The sequence below is a fragment of the Oncorhynchus keta genome, chromosome 12 (assembly GCF_023373465.1).
Source record: "Oncorhynchus keta strain PuntledgeMale-10-30-2019 chromosome 12, Oket_V2, whole genome shotgun sequence".
NCBI lineage: Eukaryota > Metazoa > Chordata > Actinopteri > Salmoniformes > Salmonidae > Oncorhynchus > Oncorhynchus keta.
Window position 1 is genome coordinate 19,353,127 of NC_068432.1, and position 14,005 is coordinate 19,367,131.

General features: G+C 39.4%; 1 protein-coding gene across 4 annotated transcripts in view; it reads left to right on the forward strand.

Moving 5' to 3' along the window:
• The first annotated feature begins 1,128 nt into the window (after window positions 1-1,128).
• The window catches only part of LOC118391081 (dual specificity tyrosine-phosphorylation-regulated kinase 1A-like), a 59,046-nt gene continuing 46,169 nt past the window's right edge, over window positions 1,129-14,005 (forward strand). For 2 of the 4 annotated variants that reach the window (XM_035782082.2, XM_035782083.2), the window contains exon 1: window positions 1,134-1,661. The gene's annotated coding sequence lies outside the window, so the exon portion shown is untranslated. Of the gene's footprint in view, window positions 1,662-14,005 lie in introns of all 4 variants that reach the window. The other 2 variants (XM_035782081.2, XM_035782080.2) reach the window with 2 other exon arrangements.

A 14,005-nucleotide genomic window follows, 5' to 3' on the forward strand; every position in this document is an offset into this window, starting at 1 on the left:
ACAGGACAACGACCCTAAGCACATTGCCAAGACAATGCAGGAGTGGCTTTGGGACAAGTCTCTGAATGTCCTTGAGTGGCCCAGCCAAAGCCCGGACTTGAACCCGATCCGAGACCTGAAAATAGCTGTTCAGAAATAAAAGATGAAAGAAATCATTCTCTGCACTATTATTCTGACATTTCACATTCTTAAAATAAAGTGGTCCTAACTGACCTAGGACAGGGAATTTTTACTCGGGTTGAATGTCAGGAATTGTGAAAAACTGAGTTTAAATGTATTTGGCTAAGGTGTATGTAAACATCCAACTTCAACTGTAACTGTTTGTTACATGCAATATGTATTGTGGACTTCACAGGACAGATGTTGATCTCCGGTTTTGTAATGAAACAAATATGTGGTTGAATGTATTCTTTATTCTTCTTATTGTCCCGGCTTTAGGCCTATATATCACTGTGTCAATGCACATGAACTAACAGGATTATAGAGCTAACAATGCAATTATCACAACACAGGTTGTAATATGATCTTTTTTTTCCCCTGGCTTGGCTTTCCCTGTGATTTTGCCCACGCCACCGCTACTGACGAAACTTAAATTTACTGTATCATACTTTATAGTGTTTGGATAGTATAGTGTACAGAATAATACAAAATGCTTTGAGATCAGGCTGCAGCGGTTCCCCTGTTGACTGACTCCCCATAGTGTTAGACCATAGACCGTAAAAAAAGGGTTAGACATCTAATCTAGTTTTTGTACACTCAACATTGTTGGGTAGGTAATGAATGATGTCCCAGCTGTTGTTTCCCCCGTTCGATGGTGACCCAACCGAACACTTTCTCGCGTCAAGGAGTTTAGCCAGAGAGAATAGCGAAAGGAGTATCTCTGGTTTCGCTCCCACAATCACTCATATGACCCGCCCCCTTTCAAATATTTTGATTGGCAGTTTCTATGACAACTGCACGGTCTTTTTCTGCGTCATTGGTCCATACGGGAACTTCTTCGTTTGATAGACAGTCGTCATGGTAACGTTCTTATTCAGCCTCCATTTTGTTAGCCACTTTCGTTTTTCCCCCAAAAATGTACCTTCTTCCCGGAATAGTAAATCCACTGATCATAGCAATGACATGTACATTGAAACTTATGCCCAGACAGAAATTGGTTAATATAATGAAAGGTGCTGGTAGATGTGCTTACAACGGCGCTTACTGAGTACATTGGTTTACTGTAGTTTATATGGTCTTCCGCCGGGCCGGTACGCTGCGCAGGTTTGGAACGCGCGCCATTTTGTGACATTTACAAAAAAAGGTTTCTTCAAGAAAACAGGGTCTTCAAGTTTTTTTTCCGTATTAAAACAAATGCTTTGGAAGCAACGCTACTCTCGCTGAAATGGAAGTATCGACCAGTTAATGGTGTACATGCCTACATCGAAATGTTGGTTTATCTATGGTCAGATCGAATACAGTAAGTTTCTGCTGTTGACGGAGAGGCGCTGTTGATTTGGAAACAGAATTGACATCTACTCAGAGGAGTGAGGGTTGTACGTTGGGAAATCTGGGGGGGCTCCATGGAGAAGAGACTGTATTCAATAATTCGCCGTAAGGCATTGGGGATTGTAAATGAGGATATTTTTCTGGAATAGGAAGACTGACAGGCAGCGACAAAGGTAAGTTTGTACTCTCGTTCTAACTGTAGCTAGCCATACTAGCCAGTTACAGTGCTAACGTTACCATTGTAATGGTCTAATGGGCTCACACACAAACTAGCTAGCTAGCTAACGTTAGCTGGTAATGACATGACCATTCAACGTTCTATAATGTTTCTTATTTTTGGTGGGAAAACGTCCACCCACATATTGACAATACGATGACAAGCAGTAACGCGTAACATCAGGCCTAGTTAACAATATGAATCGTTAATAACATTGCTAAGTTTAACGGTAACTCGCTACTGTAACTGCTTAGGCCATGTTGGTGTATTTGTTAGCTAACTTTCCCTTGCCACAGTTAACTTAACGTTAGCTAGCTAGAACCCTAGCCGTACTCCATTCCAGTAACGTTAGCTAGCAATCTAGCTAACCTTTATTCAATGCAGCTGGCTAACATGGATAGATATGAAAACTTAGCTAACTACCTACAGTAGCATCTTGCCTTTAATGTAATTCACTGGAAGGCAGTGTTGCTTGCTAGCTGGACCTTTGCTGTTTTAGCAAGATCGATTAGATTAACTAGTTAGGTCATAATGTTTTTTGGGTAAGTAACGTTAGTTTGCTATTTACCTAGCTAACGTTAGCTACATAGATAGTAGCGTGTGAAAGCGTAGCAGGCTTAAAATACACGCGTGAAACTAGATCGCCATATATATATATACTGGTCTTGACAAGAAGAAGAAAAACTCGGGGGAGGTTCTCTTCTGTACTGTTCAACCAATCCAGTAAATGTGGAGGAGTTAGGATGGAGTATTGCCTTCAAAACTTCAAAAAGCGGAACTCGCGTCACAGGCTCTCTTTTAATGGTCCCTGAAAACCTGAACATCCGGTTGTTGGGGACTTGGCAGAGGCTACTAGCTACCTACTGCTTCTCTACTGTTTGTTAATGCATCATTCCAACTTGGTTAATGTTAGCTAGCTAACATTAGCAGGGCCCCGTTGTGTTGATGATCTTGTTGCTTTAGTAACATGATTGATAGGGTAAGCTGGCTACAAAGAGTAACTCCACCCCAGGCAGCTGGGTTCAATAGAGGCGATACCAATCATATGTTGCCTTCCAGCTAGCAAACACCTGCTAACTTGACAAGTCATCAGTTTCCAAAGAGATGCAAGCATTGATTGATAGTCAGCTAACAGCTAGTCATAAGGATGGGGAGCTTATCTACGTCAACAGATTCATTCTTGATAATGTGTTATCAACTAGCTAACTAATGCTAATATGCTCACGTTGACCTAGTATGTCTGCTGATGAAGTTCGCTAGCTAACATGTTGACCCTAGTGTAATCATGGTCATGGTTCAGTTGGGCTGATGTTAGCCACTGACTTGGTTATTTACAAATTGAAATTGAATAAGGAATTTTGTAGCGGACACGAACAGTTTAATTTAAGTTCCAGATCACAGTACATGCATGATACACTTGTTGACAAAAGTATTCATTGACTGAAGCATCAAGTTCAGTGGGGGAAACTAAACGTATTAATTTGAGAACTCACATGAGGTAGACCGCCTCTGCTGTCATGCAAGTACCCATGACTTTGTGAATGAAATTCATACATAGCAGGCACTAGTATGTTTTTGATGGGTTAAATAACTGAGTTTTTGTAGAGAGCTTGAAGGCTTTTTGTTGTTGATCAAGTCAGAAATGTAACTTTTTTTTAGGACAATGTAACTTGTTAAAATTCCTCCTCTTCAAAAGTATTGGATAAGGCCCATATTTTACATTTACAGTCAATTGATCATTGTTATGTAGTAGCACCTGCTCACCAGGAGAAGTTTTCAGTTCATAGTCACTCTCTTGGTCTCTTTTAGTACATAATATCATATCAACGTCATGGTTGAATCAGCGAGTTGCTAATTTAGGCCTACTATAACAGCTACAAGAGTCATGCACAGCAATGGCAAAGCACATTTTCTATAGTAAAGTTTACAAATGGTATGGATAGATCTCAAATTGGCCTTAGTTTGAAGTCTGTCTGGTGGGTCAATCAGTGTTCTCTTGTGACGCTATAGGCTAAGCCTAATTGTATTGAAAGTAGGGATGCACCGATATTACATTTTTGGGCGATACCGATATCCAATATTTTCCTTGCCAAAAACAATGGTACCGATAACCAATATTTTAGCTCCCTTTTAAGCATTCTAGAACATTTAAATAGTTAACCAACACACACACGGACACAACGGTCTAAGGCACTGCATCTCAGTGTAAGAGATGTCACTACAGTCCCTGGTTCGAATCCAGTCTGTATCGCATCCGGCCGTGATTGGGAGTCCCATAAGGCAGCGCACAATTGGCCCAGCGTCGTCTGGATTTGGCCGGGGTAGGCTGTCATTGTTAATAAGAATTTGTTCTTAAAACTTCTTACGTGTGAAATCCCGTTAACGGGATCGATTTGACAACAGCCAGTGAAAGTGCAGGGCGCCAAATTCAAACAACAAATCTCATAATTAAAATTCCTCAATCATACAAGTATTATACACCATTTTAACTTAGTGTTAATCCCACCACAGTGTCCGATTTCAAAAAGGTTTGTCCGATTTCAAAAAGGTTTTACGATGAAAGCATACCATGTGATTATGTTAGGTCAGCACCTAGTCACAGAAATACACAGCAATTTTTCCAACCAAAGAGAGGAATCTCAAAGCAGAAATAGAGATAATTAATCACTAACCTTTGATGATTTTCATCACATGACACTCATGAGACTTCATGTTACACAATACATTTACGTTTTGTTCGATAAAGTTCATATTTATAACCAAAAATCTCAGTTTACATTGGCGCGTTATGTTCAGTAATGTTTTGCTTCCAAAACATCCCGTGATGTTGCAGAGAGCCACATCAATTTACAAAAATACTCATAATAAATGTTGATGAAAATACACGTGTTATACATGGAATTAAAGATATACTTCTCCTTATTGCAACCGCTGTGTCAGATTTTAAAAAAGCACACCGTGCAATAATCTGAGAACAGCGCCCAGACCAAAAACAAGACATACAGATACCCGCCATGTTGTGGAGTCAACAGAAGTCAGAAATAGCATTATACATATTCAGGAATCCCAGTTCCACAATAAATGTTTGTTTTGTTCGATAAAGTCCATAATTTATGTCCAAATACCTCCTTTTTGTTTGCGCGTTTAGTTCACAAATCCAAATTCACGAGGCGCAGGCACTTAGTCCAGACGAAAAGTAAAAAAAGTTATATTACAGTTCGTAGAAACATGTCAAACAATGTATAGAATCAATCTTTAGGATGTTTTTAACATAATCTTCATTAATCTTCAATAATGCTTCAACCGGACAATTCCTTTGTCTTTAGAAATGAAAAGGAATGCAGCTCGCTCTCACGGCCGTGCACATGATTTAGCTCAGACCCTTTAGTCAAACAGCTCTTATTCACCCCCCCCTTCACAGTAGAAGCCTGAAACAATGTTCTAGAGACTGTTGACAGCTAGTGGAAGCCTTAGGAAGTGCAATCGGACCAAATTTACACTAAATCTTGGATAGGCAAAGACTTGAAAACCTACAAACCTCAGATTTCCCACTTCCTGGTTGGATTTTTTTTCTCAGGTTTTTGCATGCCATATTGAGTTCTGTTATACTTTTTAATTTTTTTATTTCACCTTTATTTAACCAGGTAGGCTAGTTGAGAACAAGTTCTCATTTGCAACTGCGACCTGGCCAAGATAAAGCATAGCAGTGTGAACAGACAACACAGAGTTACACATGGAGTAAACGATAAACAAGTCAATAACACGGTAGAAAAAAAGTAATAATAATAATACTAGTAATAATAATTACAATATTGCAGATTAACACTGGAGTGATAAATGATCAGATGATCATGTACAGGTAGAGATATTGGTGTGCAAAAGAGCAGAAAAGTAAATAAATAAAAACTGTGGGGATGAGGTAGGTGAAAATGGGTGGGCTATTTACCAATAGACTATGTACAGCTGCAGCGATCGGTTAGCTGCTCAGATAGCTGATGTTTGAAGTTGGTGAGGGAGATAAACGTCTCCAACTTCAGCGATTTTTGCAAATCGTTCCAGTCACAGGCAGCAGAGTACTGGAACGAAAGGCGGCCGAATGAGGTGTTGGCTTTAGGGATGATCAGTGAGATACACCTGCTGGAGCGCGTGCTACGGATGGGTGTTGCCATCGTGACCAGTGAACTGAGATAAGGCGGAGCTTTACCTAGCATGTAGTGACAAAACGGATGGCACTGTGATAAACTGCATCCAGTTTGCTGAGTAGAGTGTTGGAAGCAGTTATGTAGATGACATCGCCGAAGTCGAGGATCTGTAGGATAGTCAGTTTTACTAGGGTAAGCTTGGCAGCGTGAGTGAAGGAGGCTTTGCTGCGGAATAGAAAGCCGACTCTTGATTTGATTTTCGATTGGAGATGTTTGATATGAGTCTGGAAGGAGAGTTTGCAGTCTAGCCAGACACCTAGGTACTTATAGGTGTCCACATATTCAAGGTCTGAACCATCCAGGGTGGTGATGCTAGTCGGGCATGTGGGTGCAGGCAGCGATCGGTTGAAAAGCATCCATTTGGTTTTACTAGCGTTTAAGAGCAGTTGGAGGCCACGGAAGGAGTGTTGTATGGCATTGAAGCTCACAGACATTCAAAAAGTTTTAGAAACTTCAGAGTAGAGGTCGACTGATTATGAATTTACAACGCCAATACCGATTATTGGAGGACCTAAAAAGCCGATAACGATTATTCGGCAGATTATTTTTTTTTTTTGTTGTAATAATGACAATTACAACAATACTGAATGAAGACTTATTTTAACTTAATATAATACATCAATAAAATCAATTTAGCCTCAAATAAACAATGAAACATGTTCAATTTGGTTTAAATAATGCAAAAACAAAGTGTTGGAGAAGAAAGTAAAAGTGCAATATGTGCTATGTAAAAAAGCTAACGTTTCAGTTCCTTGCTCAGAACATGAGAACATATGAAAGCTGGTGGTTCTTTTTAACATGAGTCTTCAATATTCCCAGGTAAGAAGTTTTAGGTTGTCATTATTATAGGAATTATAGGACTATTTCCCTCTACCATTTGTATTTCATTAACCTTTGACTATTGGATGTTCTTATAGCCACTTTAGTATTCCCAGTGTAACAGTATAGCTTCTGTCCCTCTCCTCACTCCTCCTTGGGCTCGAACCAGGAACACAACGACAACAGCCACCCTCAAAGCAGCGTTACCCATGGAGAGCAAGGGAAACAACCACCCCAAGGCTCAGAGCGAGTGACGTTTGAAACGCTATTACGTGTGCTAACGAGCCAGCCATTTCACTTAGGTTACACCAGCCTCATCTCGGGAGTTGAGGCTTGAAGTCATAAACAGCGCAATGCTTGACGCACAACGAAGAGCTGCTGGCAAAACGCATGAAAGTGCTGTTTGAATGAATGTTTACGCGCCTGCTTCTGCCTACCACTGCTCAGTCAAATACTTGTATGCTTGTATGCTCAGTCAGATTATACGCAACTCAGGACACGCTAGATAATATCTAGTAATATCATCAACCATGTGTCGTTAACTAGTAATTATGATTGTTTTTTATAAGATACGTTTAATGCTAGCTAGCAACTTACCTTGGCTTACTGCATTCGCGTAACAGGCTGTCAGTCTCCTTGTGGAGTGCAACGGTCGTTATTGCGTTGGACTAGTTAACCTTAAGGTTGCAAGATTGGATGCCCCGAGCTGACAAGGTGAAAATCTGTCTTTCTGCCCCTTAAGGAGGCAGTTAACCCACCGTTCCTAGGTCGTCTTTGAAAATAAGAATGTGTTCTTAACTTGTTGTAACTCCCATCCCGTGAACGGGATCATTGTCATCATCTGACACTAATTAGCATAACGCAAAGGATATAAATATTACTGGAAAATATTCCTATTCATGAAAATCACAGCTTAGCCTTTTGTTAATCACCCTGTCATCTCAGATTATCAAAATATGCTTTACAGCCAAAGCAATACAAGCATTTGTGTAAGTTTATCGATAGCATAGCATTATGTCCAGCTAGCAGCAGGTAACTTGGTCACGAAAATCAGAAAAGCAATCAAATTAAATTGTTTACCTTTGATGAGCTTTGGATGTTTTCACTCACGATCTCAGTTAGATAGCAAATGTTCCTTTTTTCCAAAAATATTACTTTTTTGTAGGTGAAATAGCTCCGTTTGTTCTTCATGTTTGGCTGAGAAATCGACCGGAAATTGTGGTCACGACAACGCCGACAAATATTCCAAATTAGCTCCATAATATCAACAGAAACATGGCAAACGTTGTTTATACTCAATCCTCAAGGTGTTTTTCAAATATGTATTCGATAATATATCCACCTGGATAATTGGTTTTTCAGTAGGAGCGATAGGAAAAATGGCTACCTCTGTATTTTACGCAAGAATCACTCTGAGAGCCATCAGGTGACCACTTCCACCATGTAGCCGCTTACGGGTATTCTTCAACATAAAGGCGTGAAACTACGTCACAATGCTGTAGACACTTTGGGGAATACGTAGAAAAAGGAATCTGGTTGATAGCCCATTCACTGCTCAATAAAGACGCATCGGAACACAGAGCATTCAAAACATGAGTCACTTCCGGATTGGATGTTTCTCAGGCTTTCGCCTGCAATATCAGTTATGTTATACTCACAGACAATATTTTTACAGTTTTGGAAACTTTAGAGTGTTTTCTATCCTAAGCAGTCAATTATGCATATTCTAGCATCTTGTCCTGACAAAATATCCCGTTTTTCTTTGGGAATGTTATTTTTCCAAAAATGAAAATACTGCCCCCTAGTGACAACAGGTTAACTGACTTGCCTGGTTAAATAATAATAGTCGTTTTATTCTCAACCACAATTTCATTATACATGTCAAGCAGTGAAGTCTCAGCTCTGTCTGTCCGTGGCCTCTCTTCCTCTGTGTACACTCTCACTGTGCACTGTATGTCCAGCTGTGTTACATTTCACGGAAACCCTGTTTCTTCTCTACATCGAAGTAGTGGTCCTTGTACCTAGCATCGAGCATGGTGGTGACACAGTAAAGAGGCTCAGAGAGAATGCCACCGAATCGCTTGTCCACAGCCTTGAGTACTTTTGTAACTTTTAACCCCACGGTCTGTGTTGGCAGTTTTGTTGAGCAGGCGTTTCAATGCCATGATAGAGGGTATCACGTCTGCTGCAGACACAGTTGATTAGCTTACTTCTCAAGTCAGTTGTTCGAATGGCGCTAGGAGTGTGTCCATGTTTCAAACATGTTCTCAAATGCCATTGAAATGGCAGCAGCAGTATGAGAACCAGCACATTGCTGAGCATGTAATACGGCTTTCATCAGTACGAAATCCTAGTCGGCCCACTGTGCTGTCAGACTCCGCATGTGCATGGGGCTGACATCGCTGGTCCAAATGTCAGCCGTGAAGCTAATAGCAGTGACGCCCATAGCAAGTAGCTCATAGATGTACATTTCAACAATACTGTGTAACTGGTGGGGGCAAATCTGAAAAATAGTGTGTACCGGGGCTCGACCAGTCGGCGAAAGCCAATATCATCCACGACAGAGGACGGTTGATTGTCAAGGGCAATGGATTCCATTATCTTGGCGTTAATGGATTTTGCCTTTCAGTTGTCTCGCTGAAATGTTCTTACTCTTTCAAATGACTGCTCGACTTGAACTTGTTTAGCTGTTGGAGATGTGCGCTTGGTATTTTTCAGATTTTGTTCTGTGTAGAGCTGTATGTTTCGTGGCGTCATTACGTCAGCTACTTAAGTTCTATAGCTAATCACGTTAGCTTTGACATCGGTTTTGCACATCATCCGTTTTGCACATCGGCGTTAAACTAGACATTGGGCCGATGTTGGCATTTTTAGCTAATATTGTCTGATTCTGATATGCTCACCGATATATCATGCATCCCAAATTGAAAGGGGCTTCTGCTTCAGTCGTGACATGGTTGATTCCTTGGAAACAGAATTACCTTAGGGACACATTCTTTATTTAGGCTACTTATAGAAAACTTCCATGCTGAGTGTACTTTACAATAAGCATTTGTGTTCTCTCTACCTTTGACTTGACTTTAATCACAGCAGCAAACTCCTCAACAAGTGATTACACGGGCATCTGTATTTTAAGATTCCTGCCAGTAATTTCTATTCCGGTTCATATTTGTCTGTTTTTGGCTGTGTATGGGTAATAGCCAAGAGAAAAAAAAGAAAGTAAAAACGATCATTTTCAACACAAATAGGTCTAATGAACATTAGGCCAATATTCAACATTCATGAGAACCGTGTCTGCACGTACATGGATGTTGATGGAAATGTTACTGCACCAACTTTGGAAGGATTTTCAAACGTAGGCATAACCTGTATTTTCCCCATATCATAATCAGTTGAGATTCATTGTCTCTCTGTGATGGAATGTCTATTTTTACAGTAGAACACGCTTTGAAAGTAATGTGGAAAGTAGCCTTGTAGTTTATTTTTTACTTTTGTAGGCTTCTTGAATGGTCTTCAATGGGCAAAAACGTAGCACAATGGTTGTCAGCGCAAAAGCTTAAAATGTCCAATGCAGCCGTTTTATCTCTATAAAATAATTTCTGCGTCAACAATGAAGTACCTTACAATTAAAGGGATACTTCGGTATTTTGCCAATGCCCTTTATCTACTTCCCCAGTGTCAGATGAACTTGTGGATACCATGTTATGTTTCTTGTGTACAGTATGAAGGAAGTTAGAGGAAGATTAGTGAGCCAATGCTAACTAGTGTTAGGGCAATGACTGGAAGTCTGTGGGTATCTACTAGCATGCCAGACCTCTAGTCGTGCTTACGCTAGTTAGCAATTGCGCTAGTTAGCAACTTCCTTCAAACTGCATGCAGGGACATAAAAAATATATATTTACGAGTTCATCTGACTCTGGGGAAGTGGATTAACCAGAAGGGGACTAGCGTTCAGCTGGAAGGTGGCGCATGGAACGCAAAAATATTCCTAAAAATATTTAACCTCCACACATTAACAAGTCCAATGGCTCAAATGAAAGATAAACACCTTGTTTATCTACCCAGCAAGTCAGATTTCTAAAATGTTTTACGGCGAAAACATAGCACATATTTATGTCAAACCACCACCGAAGACACAGCTAATTTGCATAGCCAAGTTGAAAAAAATATGCAATCAACAAACGCAGGATTAAAAGAAAAATAATGCACTAACCTTTTGAAATCTTCATCAGATGACAGTAATATAACATGTTACACAGTACATTGATGTTTTTTTCAATAATATGCTATATATATCCATAAATCTCTGTTTACAATGATGCATCGTTCAAAAAATGCTACTCAAATGTCCTGAGAAATGACGATAGCTCCGGCAGATAACGTCAGCTAACAAGGAATACACATCATAAACTTTGACTAAATATGCATGTTCTACATATATATAGTTAGATACACTTCTTCTGAATGCAATCGCTGTGTTACATTTATTTTTAACGTTACAGGTTTCGTTCACTAGGCTATACTATGAGTCAGCGCTCAAAAAGTAGCATTATGGCTCCTCTATCTTGGAGTCCACATAAACCCAAATTTACCACATAAATATTCCCTTACCTTTGCTGTTCTTCCATCAGAAGACCTGGAAGGAATTATACTTACCAAAAACAGCGTTTAGTTTTGCAGTCTGTCTTTCGGTTCTCAAAGACGACACATTTCGGTTGAAATGTAGCCAAAAGTCAAGTGGATGCGCACCAAAACGTCGAACTTACATATTATATGTCGATTAAACTTGTCAAACTAACTTCATAATCAAGCTTTAACATGTTATAAAGGTGTACAGCAATCGTAAGGACGAACATGACCTGTTTTTTCGCGTGACCGAAAGGTTTCGGCCTGCCAAAACTCTCGTGAGCGCGCGATTCTCACAATGAGAAGCCCCATTGAAAGCTGAGATCGCGCTGAAGACAGAGAGACTGTTCCCAGACCTGTAACTGCTTGGGAAGGGTGGGGGCGATGACGTCAAAGTTGGGCCAACTTTTATGATGACAAGAGAGAGTTTGGGAGAATGACTGCCCTGAGAGTTCTGCTTTACATACAGACATAATTTAAACGGTTTTAGAAGCTTTAGAGTGTTTTCTATTCAATAATATTTTTTATTTGCATATATTAGCAACTTTTGACCAAAAAAAAATATGTTTACTATGGGCACGCAATTACTCCAGCGGGGGCAGTAGACAGCCCTATCCCCAATTAACTTCTTAGTGACAGGGGGGCAGTATTGAGTAGCTTGGATGAATAAGGTGCCCAGAGTAAACTGCCTCCTACTCTGTCCCAGATGCTAATATGTGCATATTATTAAGTAGTATTGGATAGGAAACACTCTGAAGTTTCTAAAACTGTTTGAATGATGTCTGTGAGTACAACAGAACACATATGGCAGGCGAAAACCTGAGAAAAATCCAACCAGCAAGTGCGAAATCTGAGGCTTGTAGTTTTTTAACACAACCAATATTCCACTGTATCTACAATAGAGGCTATGTTGCATTTCCTAAGGCTTCCACTAATGTCAATGGTCTTTAGAACATTGTTTGAGGCTTCTACTGTGAAGTGGGACCGAATAAGAGAGGAATGAGTCAGGTGTCTGGCAGAGTGCCACAGTCTCTGAGGCACGGTCACGAGAGAGTTAGCTCTCATCCCATTGCTTTTATACAGACATAGGAATTCACTGGTTGGAATATTAATGAAGATTTATGATAAAAACATCCTAAAGATTGATTCTAAACTTAGTTTGACACGTTTCTATGGGCTGTAACGGAACTTTTTGTCCGACGTTCGGCTGGAAATGAACGCGCTTTTGGATTTGTTTACCAAACGCCCGAACAAAAGAAGCTATTTGGACATAAATGATGGACATTATCAAACAAAACAAACATTTATTGTGGAACTGCGATTCCTGGGAGTGCATTCTGGTGAAGATCATCAAAGGTAAGTGAATATTTATACTAGAGGTCGACCGATTTATTGGAGGACCAAAGAAAGCCGATACCGAATAATAGGCCGATATTTTATATATATGTGTATTTTATTTATTTGTAATAATGACAATTACAACAATACTGAATGAACACTTATTTTAACTTAATATAATACATCAATAAAATTCAATTTAGCCTCAAATAAATAATGACACATGTTCAATTTGGTTTAAATAATGCAAAACAAAAGTGTTGGAGAAGAAAGTAAAAGTCAAATACGTGCCATGTAAAAAAGCTAACGTTTGAGTAACTTGCTCAGAACATGAGAACATATGAAAGTTGGTGGTTCATTTTAACATGAGTCTTCAATATTCCAAGTTAACTTCTTAACCAGCTCGGGAGTTTTATTCCTCTGCTGGTAGCGTGACTACAGCTCAAGCTCATTACCATAACGCACAATGCGCAAAAATATTCCTAAAAATATTTAACCTCCACACATTAACAAGTAAAATAGCTCAAATGAAAGATAAACAAGTTGTTTATCTAGCCAGCAAGTCAGATTTCTAAAATGTTTTACGGCGAAAACATAGCACATATTTATGTCAAACCACCACCGCAGACATAGCTCATTAGCATAGCCAAGTAGGAAAAAATATGCAATCAACAAACGCAGGATTAAAAGAAAAATCATTTCACTAACCTTTTGAAATCTTCATCAGATGACAGTAATATAACATGTTACACAGTACATTCATTTTTTTCAATAATATGCTATATATATCCATAAATCTCTGTTTACAATGATGCATCGTTCAAAAAATGCTACCCAAATGTCCTGAGAAATGATGATAGCCCCGGCAGATAACGTCAGCTAACAAGGAATACACATCATAAACTTTGACTAAATATGCATGTTTTACATATGTATAGCAAGATACACTTCTTCTAAATGCAATTGCATTGTTACATTTAATTTTAACGTTACATTTTGCGTTCACTAGACTATAATATGGAGTCGGCGCTCCCACAGTAGCATAAGGACTCCTCTATCTTGGAGTCGACAGAAACCCAAAATGAATACATTAAATATTCCCTTACCTTTGTTATTCTTCCATCAAACGACCTGTAAGGGATTATACTCACCAAATTAGCGTTCAGTTTTCAAGTCTGCGTCTTTCGGTTCTCAAAATAGCCTGATTTTGGTAAAAATGTAGTCAAAATTGAAGTGGTTGCGCACCAACACTTCGAAAGAATATATAATATGTCGAGTAAACTTGTCAAACTAACTTCATAATCAAGCTTTAACA